Source organism: Thamnophis elegans, chromosome 13 (genome assembly GCF_009769535.1).
Source record: "Thamnophis elegans isolate rThaEle1 chromosome 13, rThaEle1.pri, whole genome shotgun sequence".
Classification (NCBI taxonomy): domain Eukaryota; kingdom Metazoa; phylum Chordata; class Lepidosauria; order Squamata; family Colubridae; genus Thamnophis; species Thamnophis elegans.
This window is the reverse complement of record NC_045553.1, coordinates 4,765,889-4,773,471: the sequence shown is the minus strand read 5'-3', so window position 1 is coordinate 4,773,471 and position 7,583 is coordinate 4,765,889.

The following is a 7,583-nucleotide window of genomic DNA, read 5'->3' as shown; positions in this document are numbered from 1 at the left end:
CTGCAGGGAGTCTCCCCCTTCAGGGTCTTTTTTTTGGGGGGGGAGAAATTCCCACTTGGGGTCTGTTTCGGCCTCCTGGTGGGGGGCTTTGGGCAAAGGCTGGAGGGAAGAGCCGCTGGTGGCGAAGAGCCGGTGGGCCTCGTTCCAGTGGGACTGCATCATGGCCTGGAACTGGCTGACCATCTCAGCCCGCTGAGCCTCCAGGCGCCGGCACCTGGCCTTGCCCTCCCGCAGGTCTTCCCTCTGCTTGGAAAGCCTATGCTCCTAGTCCTCAGTGAGGTGCTTCTGCTGAGCCTCCTTCTCGGCCGGATCCAATTTGAACTGAGCTGTTTTGCCAACTCTTTCTCCTGGGGGCTGCTTAGCTCCAGCAACTGCTTCCTGTTGGGGTCCTAAGGAGCCCGGGCGGGCAGGCGAGGAGTGGCTGGCTGGGGAAGGGCGAGTAGAGGCTGGCAAGGCACCCCTTGATGTGAGTGACAGTGAGTTTGCCACACTCACCCAGTCACATGACCACCTAGCCCCGCCCACCCAGCCAGTGATTAGGCAGATCATATTAGTGGTCTGCGGGATTTAAAATTATGAATTTAATAGCAATAGCGATAGCAGTTAGACTTATATACCGCTTCATAGGGCTTTCAGCCCTCTCGGTTTACAGAGTCAGCATATTGCCCCCAACAACAATCGGGGTCCTCATTTTACCCACCTCGGAAGGATGGAAGGATGAGTCAACTTTGAGCCGGTGAGATTTGAACCGCTGAGCTGCAGAACTGCAGTCAGCTGAAGTAGCCTGCAGTGCTGCATTTAACCACTGCGCCACCTCGGTCCCCGAGGTCCGAAATCTTGGTGACCCCTGTTCTAATCCAACTTGTTCCTGTTCAGGCAGGAAGCCCTCTACCGCTTCAGACAAACAGTGGTCGAAGGACTTCAGTTTGCATCCAAACAAGCCCAGTTCTGGCCTGGGTTTTCTCCAAGGCACAATTCCTTACCCAAGCATCAACAAGAACAGAACAGAACGGAATAACCAGAGTTTGAAGGGACCTTGGAGGTCTTCTAGTCCAACCCCCTGCTCAGGCAGGAAGCCCGCTAGCATTTCAGACAAGCGCAGGTCGAATCTCTTCTTAAAAACCTCCACAACTTCTGGAGGCAAAAGGGGAATTGTGTGACCCTGGGACACTGCAATCATCATAAAAACGAGCCATCTGCCTAACATCTGAATTTTGATGGGGATGTTTTCAATGGTCGTAAGTGTGAAAAACGGTCGTAAGCCACTTGTATCTTCGGTCCCTAAGAGATGTGTTGTGAGTCAAGGACCATCTGTATTAAGCAAGGTCAGAGTGGATAACCACAAAACCATCACACACACACACGCACACCAGCCAAAACGTTTAATTATTTGCAACGCTCATTAAAGTGTTTTTTTTTTTAATAGTTTAGCAGCTAAACAAGCCTGCTCAATCAGAAGATGAGTGAGCCTATTGCCTAAACGTAGGAAATGAATTCATTCAGGAACCGACTTGCCTGCTGGTATTTAAATTAGCGGAAAGAGAAATTAAAACAGAAATAGTTAAAAGCGGATAGAGAGGCTGCGCTGGAGATGGAGGAAACAGAAACAGAATACCAGGGGACTAAAATAACAATGAACCATTCTGGAAATAAGCAACGGTTCTCATATGTTAAAAAATAGAAAGGAAACTTTAACCACACAGTTAAAAGTTTCTTCTGCTAGTTAACACAAAGTGGCTGTATTTGGGTTTTTTTTTAAAATCAGAAGGCATCCAACATCCTCTTTTTAGGACTATGGGAAACATTTTGACTTATTCATTGGAACAGGTGCTACCAAACGCCTTCTTATTTTTATTGTAAAAATATTTAAAACTTTAGTCGGAAGCAAAATTGACTACTAGGAAAAGGCGCTATTAGAGTCCTCCTGGTTTTTTGTGATGAAAACATTGACATCTTATTAGAAGGAATAAATTAGCCGGAAAGGGTCTTATTAGATTCCTAATTATTTCAAAAATATTAAAACTGCAATAATAAAAGTCTAGTTGAATACAGAACAAAAGAGTTGGGAAGGGACCTTGGAGGTCTTCTAGTCCAACCCCCTGCCTAGGCAGGAAACCCTACACCACTTCAGACAAATGGCAATCCAACATCTTAAAGACTTCCAGTGTTGGGGCATTCACAACGTCTGGAGGCAATTTCTGTTCCACTGATTCATTGTTCTAACTGTTAGGAAATTTCTCCTTAGGTCTAAGTTGCTTCTCTCCTTGATTAGTTTCCACCCATTGCTTCTTGGCCTGCCTTCCGCTGAAATTGGAAGTTGGTTCCTAAGATAACTCTGCTTCCAAAATATTTTGTTTATTAACACAAAAATATTATGCCACCTCCGGACGAGCAAAGTCAGTGGGGAAAGGCAGATTGAGTTAACCACCATGCTACTGGCCTGCGTAGATTCACTTTTAACAACGGTGGCCAGGAAGGTCGTAAAACGAGGCAAAACGCGCCTAACGTCACGGTCTCACTTAGCCACAGCAATTCGGGGCTCAACTGAAGTCGTAAGCCGAGGAACTGCCTATAGCACCGATGGCTAATCGTTTTGTCCTCCCGTGGCCACACCCAGAATGCAATGCGCGCGCGACCCCCTGCATGCTCCCCATACGCCCCCCCCCTGCACATGCGGTTCCCCCTACCCCATTTTGGGCCTAGCAGGCCTCCCCGAAGCCTCCTGGGACCAAAAACGGGGCGTGGAGGGGCACGCCACACACCCACGTGGGGTGTTTTGGGCCTAGCAGGCCTCCCCAAAGCCTCCCGGAACCAAAAACGGGACGCAGAAGATGCATCGCCCCCACGCCCGGCACTGCACATGTGCATGAGACCGTTCTGCCCGTCTGCACACATGTGCGCACATCTCCCACATGCGCAGCAGAGACCCGAAAATCAGCTGGCTGACAGGAGGCGTGCACATGCGCGGTGGAGCTGAGCTTGGGCGAGGGCCCGCAGAGAGGACGCCATGTGGCACCTGTGGCATATGTGCCATAGTTCGCCCTCACATGGGGTGTTTTGGGCCTAGCAGGCCTCCCTGAAACCTCCTGTGACCAAAAAACGGGGTGCGGGGAGGCACCACATACCCCTGTGAGCTTTATTGGGCCTAGCAGGCCTCTCTGAAGCCTCCTGGGTCCAAAAACGGGGGGCAGGGAGGCACCACATACCCCTGTGAGCTTTATTGGGCCTAGCAGGCTTCCCTGAAGCCTCCTGGATCCAAAAACAGGGGGCAGGGAGGCACCACATACCCCTGTGAGTTTTATTGGGCCTAGCAGGCCTCCCTGAAGCCTCCTGGGTCCAAAAACGGGGCATGGTGGGGCCACCACCCCCTCCCCCCAATGCATGCACGCACGACCCTTCCTCCTTTCTGCACATGTGCGCGCATCTCCCTCATGCACGGCAGAGACCCAAAAATCAACTGGCGCGCGCACACATGCGTGATGGAGCTGAGCTGCGGCCGACGGCTCAGGCGCCCTCGAGAGATTTTAATTTCAGTCTTCAAATTTGACTCCATGACTTTCTTCCCTGCAGCTTTGACACATTCTTCGCTCTCCCCACCCACCCCGAGAACCCACGTCCAAATTTTTCACCGTTTGGAAAGCAACGGGAGGATTTCATCCAGATCCAGCATTTTGGAGAAAGGGTTGGAAAAAAAAAAAAGAAAAACGTGGCGGTTTCTGCCAAAGGGAGTCTTGGCCCGGCCTGCATTCCACTCGATGAAAACAATGACCAGAAAACAGCCAAGGATTACATCAAACTTCCTCTTTTGCACCACCAACTCCTTCCCTTCCACCTCCACCCACATATAGTTCATGCAACTTCTCAAAAATGCTGTTCGTACCACGCGCGGAGCCCCCACTCCTTACTGGAATGCGGGGATGACCTTGGAAAAGCAAGATTTCTGAATTGCAATCAAGGCTCTTTGTCTTCAGGTGGAACAGAATAGAGCCGGAAGGGACCCTTGGAGGTCTTCTAGTCCATCCCCTGCCCACGCAGGAGGCCCCAATACCGTTTCAGATAAATACTTGTCCAGTCTCTTCTTGAAAACCTCCAGAGAGGGAGGAGCACCCACAACTTCTGGTGGCAAGTCCTTCCACTGGCTAATTGTCCTCGCCGTTAGGAAGTTTCTCCTTAATTCCAACAATGGTTTCTCTCCTGGATGAGTTTCCATCCATTGTTCCTTGCCCTGCCTTCAGGTGCTTTGGAGAATAATAGAGTTGCAAGAGACCTTGGAGGTCTTCTAGTCCATCCCCTGCTCAAGCAGGAGACCCAAAACCATTTTAAGTCAAGTGCCTGTCCAGTCTTCTCTTGAAAACTTCCAGGGAGGGAGCAACCACAACGTCTGGAGGCAACTTCTGTTCCACTGGTTAATTGTTCTCACTGTCAGGAAATTTCTCCTCAGTTCCACGTTGCTTCTCTCCTTGATTAGTTTCCATCCATGGCTTCTTGTCCTGCCTTCAGGTGCTTTGGGGAATAGTTTGACCCCCTCTTCTTTGTGGCAGCCCCTCAAATATTGGAACACTGCTGTTGTCAGGCCTGCAGCCATCTTTTCTTTTGGGTCTTGGCCTGCCGCACTTGCTGTTATTCTCCTAGGCATTTTCTATTGTGGGGAAATGGGATTGTACGGGATTAGATGCTATGTAGCCATAACAACATTCTTTCGAGAAAGCCAAGGTCATCCTTTGTCTTTGCACCTCTGCACCTGACCGGAACTGGATGGGAGCAATTGCCATCATGGCAGAGGGAGATTGGACCATGGGATGGGCTTGTGGGTGTGGGGGCAAGATCTTGAACTTTCAACTAGGAGGGGAAAACCGGGAAGCTTTCAGATTTGGGTTTTCCCAGATGTTCCAACATGGCTCTCTTTTTTTAAAAAAAAATATATTTTTTTATTTAAAAAAAAAACATACAAATCCTCCTTCTTTATATACTGTAGAAAGTGTATCAGCTGGTTACAAAAGGCTTTTGTGCATCTCTTCCATCATCATCAAATATAATTCATATTAATTCTAATATCTTAACTCGGATATTTATTATATTACCCTCATCATACCTCCATTTTTATTTGACTATAGTTATTTAAACGTCCTTCATCATAAAATATACCAAGATTTAATACATAACCACCTACTGGCATTTCATTTATTTATTTATAAAATCCTCCATTAACATTAAATCCTCATATCCTGTTCTAGCTAAACATCCATATTTAATACCCAAATTTTCTAATCTTCCTTTCCAAATCTCTGTTTACCATTTACATCCAATTCCCTTATATTATACACATACATGTATATAATTTATTATCATTATCCTTTCTTTATTTAATTATATCCTATATCATAACATTCCCCCCCCTAATAATTAAAACTTAGCTGTGTCTAATTTTGTTCTTTTTTTTAATTGTTATTATTATTAATCCCAACATGGCTCTCTTAATCAATTGGAACTTTGAGCAATCCTTTGTCTCAGACTCTGATTTACTTTTGGATGCTATTAGGAATCCTGACGGTTATCATGTCATCCCTAACGCCAAGGACTGCACAGTGCTCTTCCTCTTCCTTGCAAACCCCACACCCCTGCTAGTCCTGATGATGTAACTCAAGGCAGTAATGAGACGTCTACAAGAGAGCAAGCAAGCTCAGAGAGCACCAAGGACATCACCATTCCTCCTTAGGAGGAACGTTAGGAAGTTTCTCCTCAATTCCAAGTTGCTTCTCTCCTGGATTATATTCCACTAATTCCACACCGCTGGCTCATATTAATCGCCCACTAGGACTCCTTCTTGCAGTTACTGTTTTTGAGGCAGGTTTTGCCTAATTTGTGCTTGTGTCCCTTTGGTTTTTCCTGCCCAGGTGTAAAACTTTGCTTTTCCCTCACATTAAATTTCATTTTATTGGCTAGGGCCCTGTTCTGTCCCCCCTTCTCCGCTCGTTAACAGACGACAGGCAGACAAACTTAAAAGGAACTCTCTTTATCAGTTCTCGGCTCAGACTGGCTGCGAGCCCAAAAATAAACAGAAATAAAGTCTCTGACGAGATAACAGAATACCAAACAAAAACTCTTACAAAGCAATGCCCTTCTCCAAGTGTCTCCTTGAATCAGGCTTACAGAAAGCAAATCACTTCTCCAAGTGTATCTCAAATAAAACACGACCGATGATCAATGAATGTTGAACGAACCAAGGAACGTTGACTCCTGCAACCAGGGCGTGGCACCATCGGTCCTTTTATCACCAGAATACGGCACTAACAAGCCCCAGCTGCATTGGTAATCTTGCATCCAGGAAAGACTCACAGAAGACGTCCGCTGAGTCACAACAGGGCCCAGTGTTCAAGTTTGCCAATGTCTCTTTAGCTTGCTTTCTGGGGTGTTGGCTACTCCTGCCACCTTGGTGCCACCTGCAAATTTGATGAGTTCCCCTTCTAGTCCCTCATCTAAGCCATTTCTGAAGACATAGATAGTCCCCGACTTACAACGGTTCATTTGGGGAACCATTCAAAGTTACACCGGCAATGCAAAAAGTGACTTACGACCATTTTTCACAGTTACCAACCTTGGATCGTTGAGATCAAAATTCAGATGCTTGGCAACGGGGTTCATACTTACGACCGTTGCTGCATCCCGGAGTCACACGATCCCCTTTTGCGACCTTCTGCCCAAGGGGGCAGTTGGGCTCACTTAATAACCGCGTTCCTAAGTTAAGAACTGCCGTGGTTCATTTAACAATGGTAGCCAGGAAAGTCGTAAAAGGGGGCAACATTCACTGAACCGACGTTTCAATTGAGGACGGAAAGCTAGGGCTACGTCGAGGGCTACCTGTTAATGAATGGTCGCTAAGCGAGGACTGGCTGTGCAGAAAGCAGGGGGTGCACCAGCGACGGGCTCGCGGGGATAGATCCCCGTTTTTCTAACCGAGACTCCAAGGAGTTAAACTTATCTTTGTGAAAGCGAAACTGTCTTGAGGAAGTGCCAAAAATGGCCTTCGCTTTGAGCATCAGGCTTCAGTCCAACGCTAGCAAGACAAAACCTGCTCTGTGTTTTTGACATGAGAATCGAATCATTGCAGAGCAGAGCAAAATCCCTCCGCGTGATGGGGAGGTTGAAGTCCCAGGGACCAGTCTTCAAGATGAGATCAGGGCCAGGTTATTAACGGCCCTGATCTCATCTTCCGGCCTTTGCAAAAAATTAAACTTTCTTGCCAAGGTGTTTTTCACCGAATGGCCAGCAATCATCATCTTGCTAAATCTTTGCTCCGCTCTGCTTTAAACTCGGGTGGAAACCATTCAAGAGTTTAGCTGAATCCTAGATCTTCATCTAAATTAATTAGACTTGTGACATTTTTTCCCCACACTTATGAACATCCCCATGGCCACGTGATCAAAATTGGTGACTATCCAAAATCTGGGACAAATGGTACCGATGGTTAGAAATGAGGGACAGAAAAACACAGACAAGTTAAGAATGGGAAAATAGGGTATTAAGAATGTGTAGGGAAGATAGGTAGGGAATTGGATATGTATTTATATGATTAGTAATTATAT